Raw genomic sequence first — 12,996 nt, 5'->3', positions numbered from 1 at the left:
ACTTGAATAATTACTATTTTTTCTTTTGCATTGACCATATCCACCACTGATCTTCGTTAGCGAACAAGCAGGCGAAATACTGCATTTACGACATAAATTTGTTTGAGAACATCTGGCAAGGAAATCATCCCCAGAGCAAAATTCATCTAATATAATGGCAGTATGTCTTTATAAAAACGATGAAATTGTACTACCGCACAAACGGGAAGATTCTGCTTCAATGAACGCAACGCCAGATGAAGGTGACTTAGATTATGATCAGATGTGCAAAGAGATGTGCTTAGGAAATCTAGTATCTATTACTAAAAGACATACACTATCCGTCATAGAGACTCACAGAAAGTATTGCAATAATATTGAGTCACCCTAACTTACCTCGATATCTCTAGAACCAGAACACCTACAAAAATGCCGCTTTCAGAAAAGTTGTTGCCTTTGGGATTCTGAATAACATTGATGAAGACAGCATCTTGGTCAATAATGGAAGTGTGCGACATGGATTTTAAATATTATTTCACGTATTGATTATAAATTTCTTCATCTTCAATACCAAAATTCAGAGAAATAAGCAGCAGCATATTTTGCCCCATTATCCCCCAAACGGCATATTTATAACATCTTTCATGTATACTCATTGGAATCAGAATGTCATAATATGAATGATATATTATATTAACTGCAATGGAACAATTTGATTATACTTTTAGGGAAATTGGGGTGAAACAGGCTTTACACACCGCTGAAGCAATGTCGTAAGTACAAGAATCATTCGTATAGAAATTATCTGCCAAACAAGCTATTTGTCAACTTATATGGTCATTCAAGCTTTTTTAATGTTTTTTTTCTCATTTAACCCCATTGTACCCTAAATTTCCAAATTTCATAGGATGTAGAGATATTACTGGTTAGCTCTTCGTCAATATTAACTCAAATCATGCATAGAAGTTTCAAGTTAAAGTTGTTTTAATTTAAAAACAATAAAAAATAAGTTTATAGGGGAGTTTGGGTAAACTATGCTTTAAAACTATATGCTGCCGTCACCTCCCGTCTATGGGGCTATGCGCAAACAACATTTAGGATATTTTTGGAGTATATAAGCAATGGCTCATCGTTTGGAAATGTTTGGAATCGGTGGTATAAGGATGGGAACTACTCATATTTGTATGCGGGAAAACTTAAATATAACCAATAATTTGAGATCAAACTCGCCAAAAATGGTTTCTTTAGGAATAAACCATGTGTATTCGATCATTTATTTAGTTATTGTCACGTAAAAAATCATAAATAAAAATAAAAAATGAATTTCTACCTTGAAAATATACCATTGCCTAATTGACCCCACAACACCCTAAAATTCCAACATTTTAATAACTTTTTGTATGTAACGTTACTCAATGGGAGTGGGGCGATGGTATCCCAGCGAAATAATCATTAAAACCATAACAAGTGCCGTAAAATAACATAAATTCACAAATTTTAGGGGGAACTGGGGTAAAACGGGCTCTATAACTCGCTTCAGAGAAGTTGCCCGTACATGAATCATCCACCAACCAATTCTTGAGAAAATTTGCTTTCGAAAAAGCCATTGATGGTCGCATAGTGTCTTGTATTAAGAAAGTTATTAATTTTTTCCACCTTTAGGCTTGATTTTGCCCAATGTGCAGCGATACGATTAACACATTTTTAACACATTTTTATATTAACGTTGAACTTATCGTCATTGAAATCATCGTCATCATCAAACAATTGAAAGCAGTTTTTTCGTTCAAAACAAAAGTTTTTGCTATGAAAATATATTCACTGTACTCCAGATGAGGAATATAATGCAGTGAATATATTTTCATAATCCTTGTTTTGATTTGCAGCGAGAAAACTGCTTTTAATTTTCCAAAAAATGATGACGAATGCTTGAGCCTTAAAATCCTAATTTTTTGCATGGGCCGTAACGCACGATCATATTTTCCTTTTCTTTAGAGCATTGTGAACGGCACCTAAACATTTTTAAAATAATGTATTAAAAACACCAACAAATAGAATAAAAGTAGAATAAACTGTTTCTATTAAGGGATTTCAGTTTCTAGTTGAACTTGAACTTTGCTGTGGCTTTCATTGAATGACACAGTTCAAAATTTTAAACTTATTCGAAAAATGGTCTGAACTCTGGAGCATCTCACGACAAACACATTTTCAAAAACTCACTATCGAAATGCAACTAATTCGAAGGCGATTATGGATATCGAAACATAAAATCAACATTGCAACGCCTTTTCTGCAATGTGGCACTCCAACCTTGTACAATGAGAGCCAAATTCGAACACCAAATGTTGTGGAACGATCATATGTAGTAGGTACTAAATCGTAGATCTTCTATAGTGGTAATCACGTTCAAATGTATGCTTGTCTCTTTTGTAGATGTAGTAGTGAAACTTGGGGGAAAATATGTGCACTCTTACCCCGGTTGTTAGTTTTATCATTATTTAGCCGTTTTACCCAAATCAGTTGGGTAATATTTTCATATGCAATCTGAATAGCCTTTGAATTGGCGTGCATTTTTGTGTATGGAAAAATTCAAGCTAGTGTTCGTGTGATGAAATGTCACTTATCTCTATACTAGCGTTAGGTAAAACATCAACAGTCTAGGTAAATCATTATTGTTAATTTCCTTCTGTATCCGAAAAAAAATACTGAGCGATTCCGCTTTTCCCGCTAAAATTTCAGCGGATGTTTTGTTGTTGTTACTCCATACTGCATATAACGGGCATTTCAAAATATCGGCGGCTTAAAATGACGTTTCCAATGGAATGTCACTGGAATGGTATGGGAAATTTCGTTAAGCTTGGCTTAGCGTAAGCCGTCGCCTTTATTTGCTAAACCGGTGTGAAGAAATGCAAATATTTAAACCTGGCTTAAGAATTTGGCTTAACTTTAAGTGTGGTTTAAGGTAAACCAGGCTTACGTCATTAAGCCGGGTAGGTGAAGAAATCGGCCCTAAGTAATGTCAACCACTATGGGATAACTTGCAACAGCTAAATTTGACAAAATCTTCTATTATTTATCTTCATTTCACGATATTTTTGACAAAAATAACCGAAACGGATCATACCTTGATTACGTAACGAGTTCATTTTCAAATGACAACTCATTTTTTACATTTTTTTGGACGTGATTTTCAAACATTGTTAGGAAATACCATATTATGGAGTTTTATTCCTGTTTTATTTTAGTTAAAAGTTTAATTTAGTTTATGGGCGCTTTAAAACAATCACCAACATCAATTCTGAACCTAGATGGACTAAATTATTTCAGCTGAGCACCAAATTAACGACTTCGATATTTACAAAGTTCAATAGATGTGTTTCAATCAAGATTATTTTAGCTGAAATTGTCAAACACCACTTCAAACTGAAAACTACTTAAAGATCACTCACTCTACCATTTCAAGAAATGACAATTATCATTGTTAACATTTTGTTACGAGTACTATGTCACGAAATCCATATATATTTTATATTTGAGGGACGTGAGACCTGTTGTTAAACGTTATACTCTCACTTGCAATAACTATCAACCCTTTCATGAAAAATGATACGTCAATTGGTTAGTGTACATCTTAACAATGAATTTTTCATGCATTTCATCAAAAATTTACAATACGACTAAGCACTAGAATGTCCGTTCTGTTTAATGATAGCTAGCTTAACTTCATGTCCTGTGTTGCAAGTTACCCCACAGATGGGGAAACTTGCAACAAGCATGTATTTCGCACCTCCTGATTAGGTGACAACATATTTTGATAACCCTGCCCTTTAGTTCAGAGAGGGTTTGGGCAGCGTCCTGCCAACTTGGTCGAGGCAGGGTTCTTGGGAGAACAAGTAAAGGGTTGTTGAAAGATTATGTAATGTAATTTATTTTGAGTAAATAAAATCTATTTTTCCCCAAACATGTTACGTAATATTTGAACAGCTTCATCAACGCTGATATTCTAAAGTGCTAGAATGATGCATTGAGCTTGTAGGGATCCCTTGAAGATGGGATGTAAATCATTAACTCGCGATCGCGCGTTTTCGTACTTCAGGGAAAAAGTACATTACATAAATGAACGATTTTTTAAACACATCCGATATGTTGAAAAATTAATGATTTGCTATCCATGTCCGTGGAACCATTCTGAACAGCCATTGAGTGAATACATTGGATTGTTACATATTTTCATCTTGCGAATCGACCAGCCATATAAAAACTGAACCCAGTGTATCACCACAACCTCTCTACTGTACCGAATAACAACTAATAATCATATCCTTTCCTTCCCTTCTTTTTTTTTCCCTTCCTTTTACATGAGCAAAATAACAACTCGGAGTATTTCTATCACCACCGTCTCAACCAACACTGGGATGACCACACTGATGGGGCTACCACCTTGGATCTAGCTGGGCGTGGTGCAGCGTTTCTTACTCAGCCGCTGGATGCCAGAACAGACGCTGTTTGAGCCGCACCTCCTTGGTGAACAAACGCTCGAATCGTACCTCCTCAATCTAGCTGAAGTCAGAAGGACAACAGTGCCCAGGCTGCACTACCAGCTAAGCACACAACTCTTAGCTGACGGTCTTTGTCATCGCTTGACCCGTGGAAGCATGAGGTAGGAACTTGTGAGGACCAGAGCTATGTTGGACGCTCTCTTTATCGACTCACCGTTTTGCAGCCCAAATGAAGAGGAATCGTGAGTAAAAATCATAAAAAAACACCTAAGGTAAGAACATAACTATTCTGTATCCAACGTGTGATTAACCATCAAATAGATCCACTGGTCACGTGTAAGACGTATTTTTGACGCCGGAACGTCGTGACTTGACTAAACTCGACAGAAATGTTTCACTACTTGACTAGGTGGACATAGTGACAGGTTCTATACGTTGACGTTTTCAATGTAGTTGGCATTATAAGAATAACGTGAGAGTAGGAAATGTTTATATAGACATGACCGATGCTGAGAATCCTAGGGGCTCCCTTAGGTGTATTTATCATAAGTTTACTCCAAGCACTGTGACGCTGAGACAAGTTTGCTTACAGTTGAAGCTTTTATGTTAACATTCAAATTGACTGCTATTAGAAGATTATGAAGGAAATTATTATTTTAAAATGAGATTTGTTTATTTTTATAGATTCTGTTAGGGATGAGTACACCATAGTTGATGGATGATCTTTATTAGTTTCAATTGCTAATACAATAACCAACTAACCGACCTTACCTTACGACCTGACTTAGTCGATATTATGACAATAAAATTAAAAGAGCAGGAGTTATGATGTGATCAAAATTAAAACTTAATCTTATTTTTTTGTCAGGATCCAGAAACATGGAAAACTGTAGTAATTTGAATGTAGTATAAACTATGCTATGATACGGTGGACATAAGGATAATTCAGACTTCATAGGGATACAAGAGATGAACACAGAGAAGCAAAAGACGACTAGCGACGACATAGGATACATTAACTGTACATTAACATAAGGCGTTCGACTGATAAGTTTTATGTCCACGACATCAAATGGAAGCTCAAAAAGAGAGTTATTTGAAGATGATTCCAGTGCTGTAGATGACCAACATCGGTTCATCATAACAATATTGGTATTTAACTTGAAATAACTTTCAGAATACACAATGTAACTTGGGATATTTTTTGATTATTGTTTGGAGATGATGTCAGAAAAACTAGTTGCCCATACCGGCTACAAACGCTAGTTCTGATAATTGTCACTGAGTAGTCTTCAAAAGTATCAAAATATTACATTTCTAGAGCTTCCACAAAATACGGGTGTGATGGGAACAGTAAGCGACACTGTATTTTTGATAACTACTACGACCCAATACTAAATACTGCACACTTTGCTCAAGTTGACGACATCGTCTAGTCCATCGTGAGTATTGGTCATAGTAGGGGGAAAGTAGGGAAAGGGTCCAGGCTTTGCTTTCAGCTGTCCTGCAGCTCCACCTGGTCACTCTACAAAAAAAAAAAAAAAAAAAAAAAAAAAAAAAAAAAAAAAAACATTTTGATAAATCAATTGCTACTCTGGGTAATTAGCGTACACGATGCTTTACAGGATGGTTCAAATGTTTAGTTTTTCAATGATATTGCTTCAAAGTCGAAAAGTGTTGCAAGTTACCCCATTTGACGGTATATTTACTAGTGTTGTCGACATAGCAACGCATTTTCCATTATTATTATTATTATTATTATTATTTTAAATGATGCCAAATCTTCCTATACAAAGTTTTAGGGACACCTCTACAATCTCTCTGGTTACATTTTCGAAGAAAGCTTGCATGAGATTTAAAAAAAATAATAGAAATACTTGTTCAATTATAAATTTTATTGGAATTTCCTTTAATTTACTCTACTAGGGAGAAACTTTGTCTCGTTTTAGAAAGCAATTATTGACACTGAAGTTTGAGCCTCCGGAAGATTTCAGAAACGAGTTTTCCACAACCACTAGAAAAAGTATCTCTTCCTTTTGCATCACGTTGGCAGCAGTTCGCTGATGTAGTATACGGTTTAGGTAAAAAATTACCCTAAAGCCAAAGAAGGATTAAACATTATGTATAACAATAGAAAAAATGTTTTGCCAGTTTCACTGTTTTTTAATTACACCGGCCTAACATTCATTTACAAAAGCTAGGTAGGTAGATTCTTATAATTCTTTAGAACACACATGCCCTTTACAGCACTTCCGCAGTTACATAAATATGCATCTCATTCTTTTTCAAACCACAAAAGTGTAATCAATGATACGCACATGACAGTGATTAACACGATTTGGGATATTTCTGTATGCACTATCTGCTAATCCATTCATGGCAACATACATCCAATTCCAATCCAATTCCAGCAGAACATTTTTGACATCTGTCCAATTCCTCAATCAAGCCACTCATTTGCCACTCTTCCCCGATTGGGCTTGCATCCCATCCTGATCCTGCTAGCCACCAGTCAGTGGCAATCTTCCACAAACAAAACAACGCACATTAATCTATTTATAATCACGCGCCGTTGTCTGTCAGTCACGTTCACCGACTAGCACCTTCCGTCGTCTTCGTCGTCGTCGTCCTCGCAAATCGCGACAGTTGCGTTATTGCGTGCACCTTGAACCGATCACTCCACCACGTTAGTCCTCCACGCGCGCACCCGAGAGCTGCTGCTTCGAAGCACCAGATTCGCCCGAAGTACCGAAATAAACTGCCGGAGCCAGTGTCGGTTGCAACCTGCGGAGGAGTCCGTTCCGTTCCGTACCATGGAGTATAGGCCTTCTCCAAGCTGCTTGCTATCCACAGGTCCGACCAGCTGGTTCGGTACACGCGGCCCCCCAGTCAGTCAGTGGTGTGGGTGGCAGTCATCGTCATTATCATCATCGAAAGTTGGTTAAAGGATAACTCTCAGTTTCTTTCGCAATCTCTCTCGCTCTGAGGCGGAGAGGAAAAGGATCATCAATGGGTCCTGTAGCGCAATTGAGAAAATTCGGAAAATCCGAGAGCACCCGAGTTTTCCGGCGTGGAGCAGGTGGTTGTTTTGAGTTTGCATTCTAGGATTGCAATGGTAGGATAGAAGCAAAGACGGATTGACGATTAGAGATGCTGGTGGTGATGGTTGTGTAGAGGTGTGTGTTTGATTATGATAAGAATAACCAAATCCGGCACTAAAGATGAACAGTTGAAGAGATTACAAAAAAAAAAAGAAAAATAATGGAGCTTGATCATATTTCAGTGAGCATTTTTATCAATCCATTTGTTCTAACCCGGGTAGAGCGAAATGGCAAATGAAGGGCAAATTTTACCATTAAAATATGATGTTTGAATGGCAGAATTTGCTATTGATTTGTTTGATTGATTTGTTTGAAATAAGAATTAAATAACAAAAATAATATTTATGCAATTCAGTATCATAATTTCTAATTTATACTACTCATTTGAGCATCATAATGACCTATTTTACCGTATCGATTCATTATGCAACTGAAACAAGTTGCATAATGAAAAAAAATCATAATGTTCATAATGCAACTCATTTGAGTTGCATTATGAGCATTTTACAACTCAAATGAGTTGCAATATGAAAAAAACTATTGCATAAAATGTTGTATGGAACTCGTTGCAAAATTTCGGCAAGCCTCGTTGGATAAATGTACGACTCGTGCTGAAAAAATCAGCTTTTTGCAATTCGTTACATAAAGAACTATTATGGCATAACAACTAAAGAATAACTGATTGTGCCATTGTAATCAAAATTATAGCAAAAAAATGACAAAACTATAACATATTTGGTAAATGTAATTTATAACATTATGGTTAATTATGTAATTGTTTTGATTTAATAGCTGATAGAATGGTAGCAATATATGTTCTAATTATGTTATAATACTTTATAAAACTTGCCAATTTGAAGTTTTGCATTGATATCATGTTTTGTTATTTATGTGTCATCCTGAGCTATTCATAAAAAAAACTAAAGAATTGCAAATTCAAAAATGATGACAAAATATGTTATTCATTTCTACCCGGAAAAGAACAAAAAACGGCAAATAGAGATAAATATAAAGCTCGAAAAGAGATATTGTTATCACATAACAGAGATTATTGCGGTTATCCATTTTCAAAATCCACTAACTTTGGTATCGTAATGACATTTATTTTTCCGAACTGGTTTATTACGCAACTGAAATGAGTTGCTTAATGACAAAATAATTGCTTTTTTCATTACGCAACGCATTTGAGATGCATTATGAACATTATGCAATTCCAAAGGGTACTATGAAAAATTACTAGTAGTGCCTAAGGAAAACTATTTGTACAAAAAAGACGAGAAAACCAACGAATGTCATCAATATGTTAAAAGATAGCCCTGGAGGAATTCCTGCAGGAACTCTCGGATGAACTTCTGGAGGACATTTTGGAGTACTTCCCGAAAGAATTTCTGAAGGAACTCCCGGAGGCATTTTGGGGAGTTCTCCTGGAGAAAATATTGGAGGAACTTCTGATGAGAATTCCAGGATGAATTCTCGGAGGAATTCCTGGAGGACTTTCCGGAGGAATTCTCGGAAGAACTCCTGCAGCAACCTTTGGAAGAACTTCCGGGACAACTTCCTTTGAATATTTCTGGAGAAATTCTTGGAGGAACTCACAGAGGAGTTTTCGGAGGATTTCCCGGAGGAACTCTTGCATGGACTTATGGAGGATTTATTGCATGGACAACTCTCGAAACTTTTTGGAAGAATTTCTGGAGTAACAATTTTTCATCACAATGAACATCACAATGACGTTCATTCCTTCATTCATTCAGTATTACATCACAATTACAATATAACTGAATCAACAATTCTTCGCCACTACACTCGGTTCGTGGCTGCAGGCGTCCATCGTCGGCCGCGTCCCGCAAAAATTAATGACACATGAAAAAAGTGATTATTTTTCATAAATAGTTCCAAAAGCCCCAGTAAAGAACCAGGGGGGATTCAGTGATAGAAAACAAAACTTCTATAAAAGAAAACAAAACAATGCATAATCTGATTCTATCTGCTTAAATAAATCAACATTTTCCATAGATAATTGATTTTTGGACAATACCTGTCAATTTCGAGAACGTTTTGGCCATACCACCAAAACTAGGCATGCGAAGCCTCCATCTTCATGATTTTTCATATTCATCACCTAAGTAACCGTGAAAAGGTTCAATGGCCTCCCTGGTCAAACTATGGCCACCGGAATGTATTCTGGAGGAGCCTTCTTCAAGGACATTTTCATGGTATCAACACTAGGTATACGACGGCTCATCTTCATGGTTTTTCGTATCCATCTCCTCGGAGTTTCTCCGGGAGTGCCTCCAAAAGTTCCTCCGGAAGTGCCTCCAGGGGTGCCTCTAGGAGTTCCTCCAGCATTTCCTCCAGGATTTCTTCCACAATTTCTTACAGGATTCCCTCCAGGGTTTCCTCCGGAATTTAGTCAGAAAATTCCCCCATGGATTCCTCTGGGAATTCGTCCAGCAATTCCTTCGTAAGTTCCTCAGAATATTTTTTTTTTTTCGAATACTCCTCCAGGAAGTTATCCGATTTTTTTTTTCCTTGAGTGCCTTCAGAAATTACTCCAAGGATCCACCGGGTATTCCTCCACGAATCCTATAAGAAATTTATCAAGGAGTTCCTCCGGTATTTCCTCCGAGAATCACTCAGAGAATTCCTCCGGGAGTTCCTCGGAGAAGACTTCCAAAAATGTCTCCGGGCGTTCTCCCAGGAGTTGCTTCAGAAAGTTCCTCCAGTAATTCTCCCGGGAATTCCTCCACAAAGGATTTGCTCTGAAAACTGCTCCAAAATTCCTTCTGGGATTTCTTCCAGAGTGTTTCCGAGAATTGATCCAGGAGTTCCTCCGGAGATTCTTTCGAAAATTCTTCCAGAAGCTCCTCCGGATAATCCTCCAGGAGTTCCTCCCAGAAACTGTCGGAGGAATTTCCTGAGAAAATTGCTGGGGAACTCCCAGAGGGACTCCTTGTTGAACTTCTGGAGCAATTTCCGGCGAAACTCCCGCAGGAATCTCCTGGAGGAATTCCTGCAGGAACTCTCGGAAAAACTTCTGGAGGACATTTTGAAGTACTTCCCGGAAGAATTTCTGAAGGAACTCCCGGAGGAATTTTCGGAAGTACTCCTGGAGAAAATATTGGAGGAACTTCTGGGGAGAATTCTCGCTGGAGTTCCCGGAGGAAATCTCGCCGGAATTCCCGGAGGAACTTAAGCAGCAACTTTTGGAAGAACTCTCGGGAGAATTTACTATGAATATTCCTGTAGAAATTATTGGAGAAACTCGCAGATGAGTTCTCGGAGGATTTCCAGGAGGAATACTTGCATGGACTTATAGAGGACTTTTTGCGTGGACAACTGTCGGAACTTTTTGGTAGAATTTATGGAGGAATTCCAGAGTAATCTCTGCAGGAATTCACGTAGAAGCTCCTGAAGGAATTCATGGCGGAATACCCGAAGCGAAATTGTTTAAGGCGAAACTGGAAGCATTTGCTCACTTTTTGGTTTTTGATTTTTTATTAAATAACGAAGCAATATTTTCAAAATCGGTTTTCGTGCACATGTAGAGTATGGATTAAGATATCTTCTGATTTTTTTTTTGTAGTGGAAAATGTTTTTCGTTTTTGCAGAAACCATTTTTGAACAAAATTTAACAAAAAAATGGTTTCTGCAAAAATGGAGAACATTTTCCACCTCAAAAAAAAAATCAGAAGATACCTTGATCCATACTCTACATGTGTACGAAAACCAATTTTGAAAATATAACTTCGTTATTTAATAAAAAAAATCAAAACCGAAAAAATGAGAAAATGCTTCCAGTTTCGCCTTCTTCTTCTTCTTCTTCTTATTTCTGGCGACATCCACACACACCTGACACCCTACATATCGAACCCATCAACACATGGGCCGGGACCTACGGCTTTACTTCCTATCCGAGGGAAGGCGTGATCAGATATTTTTGTCTCAGAAATACCGACGGCGTCGACTAGGATTGAACCTAGACCGACTGGGGTGAGAGGCAACCACGCTTACCACTACACCACCGACGCCGCTCAGTTTCGCCTTAAGACATGGTTTCCAAAACTGTGGGTCGCAACCCCCGAGGGGGGTCACCCGCTTTCATCCAGGGGGACGTGAGGGACAGTCAAACATTTTACTGTAACAGACAACAAATGAGAGAATGTCTAGGGTGGGTCGCGAAAAGAACGTCTGCTGGCCAAAAGGGGTCGCGGACCTGAAAGCTTGGGAATCTATGGTTCAAGAGATACCTGTTTGAATTTTTAGAAGAAATTTCTGTAGGAACTTTCGGGAGAAATTTTCGGGTAGAATCTTTGGAAAGTATTTTTGGAAAAACGTTTTATAAAACAAGAAGAACTGAAAGGATTACTTTAGGAATTTTTGCAGGAAACTTCTGGAGAAACCACCGAGAGGAAAAAGATAATCGTGTTAAGTACTGTTCCTATGAATCCCACTAAGAATTTGCATCCTTTGACAGATACGTATTTCGACCTCAACTATAAGGTCGTTTTTAGTGTCTTGTACTTGACTCGACACACTAAAGACACTGAAGACGATCTTACAGTTGAGGTCGAAATACGTATCTGTCAAAGGATACAAATTTTTAGTGGAATACTTAACACGATTCTCTTTTTACTTACAGATATTCCCCCAACTAACCCAGGTTCATCATCATCAGAGGAGTTTCTATCTGAATCTCCGGAGGGATTTTTTTGGAAAAATTCCCGCAATGAGTTCTTGGAGCTCTCGTGTGAAACTCCTTGTGAAATCCTGTGGGAATTTCCGGTTGTAACTTGTGGAACAGCGTTTGAGTGCATTTTTTGATTCCCGGAACGAATTTCAGGAAAAATTTCTGTCAATTATGTTTGGAGAAACCCCTACAAAATCCAGGAAGCATGTCTGAAAGAGATTCTTGGAGGAATTCCCGGCAGCAAATCCCTAAAAGGAATTCCTGTGGAACTTTTCGAAGGAAACCCCTAGAGGTTTCCTAAAACGAATGGTAAAGACCCGAAACAAATCCGTTGTCATATTTATTCATTGTTCACTAGCTGTCCCGGCAAACTTTGTCTTGTCATGCTGTGGTGGTTTGACAACTGTTGGGTTCATTGTAGCACGGCACTCTAGATTGGTTTTATTGGGATCGTGTTGATTTTCTTCCCAATTCATAAAAAATCAGGTTTTTATCAATTTTCTTACTTTTTTAGATGATTTTTAAAACTTTTATTACTTATAAACACAGCCACCATGAATACGAATCAAACCCTGCAAGAGTCATCCTGATTGGTTCACCCGTTCGTAAGTTTTGTTGCCTCAAAGGGACTTCAAATTCATTTATATATATATACTAGTTGGCCCGGCAAACTTTGTCTTGCCCGGTTGTGGTAGTTTGACAACTGTTGAGCTCAAAATATCACCGC

General features: G+C 37.7%; 1 protein-coding gene across 4 annotated transcripts in view; it reads right to left on the bottom strand.

Annotated features, from left to right (window-relative positions):
- LOC109421347 (uncharacterized) overlaps window positions 1-12,996 on the bottom strand; it is a 491,813-nt gene that overhangs the window by 242,221 nt on the left and 236,596 nt on the right. For 2 of the 4 annotated variants that reach the window (XM_062849575.1, XM_062849577.1), the window contains exon 1: window positions 7,025-7,633. The exons of the other annotated variants lie outside the window; for them this stretch is intronic. The gene's annotated coding sequence lies outside the window, so the exon portion shown is untranslated. Of the gene's footprint in view, window positions 1-7,024; window positions 7,634-12,996 lie in introns of those variants that run through there. 4 annotated transcript variants of the gene reach the window in all.

The sequence above is a fragment of the Aedes albopictus genome, chromosome 2 (assembly GCF_035046485.1).
Source record: "Aedes albopictus strain Foshan chromosome 2, AalbF5, whole genome shotgun sequence".
Taxonomy (NCBI): domain Eukaryota; kingdom Metazoa; phylum Arthropoda; class Insecta; order Diptera; family Culicidae; genus Aedes; species Aedes albopictus.
The sequence above is the reverse complement of the archived record's forward strand: the minus strand, read 5'-3'. Positions and strand labels throughout refer to the sequence as shown.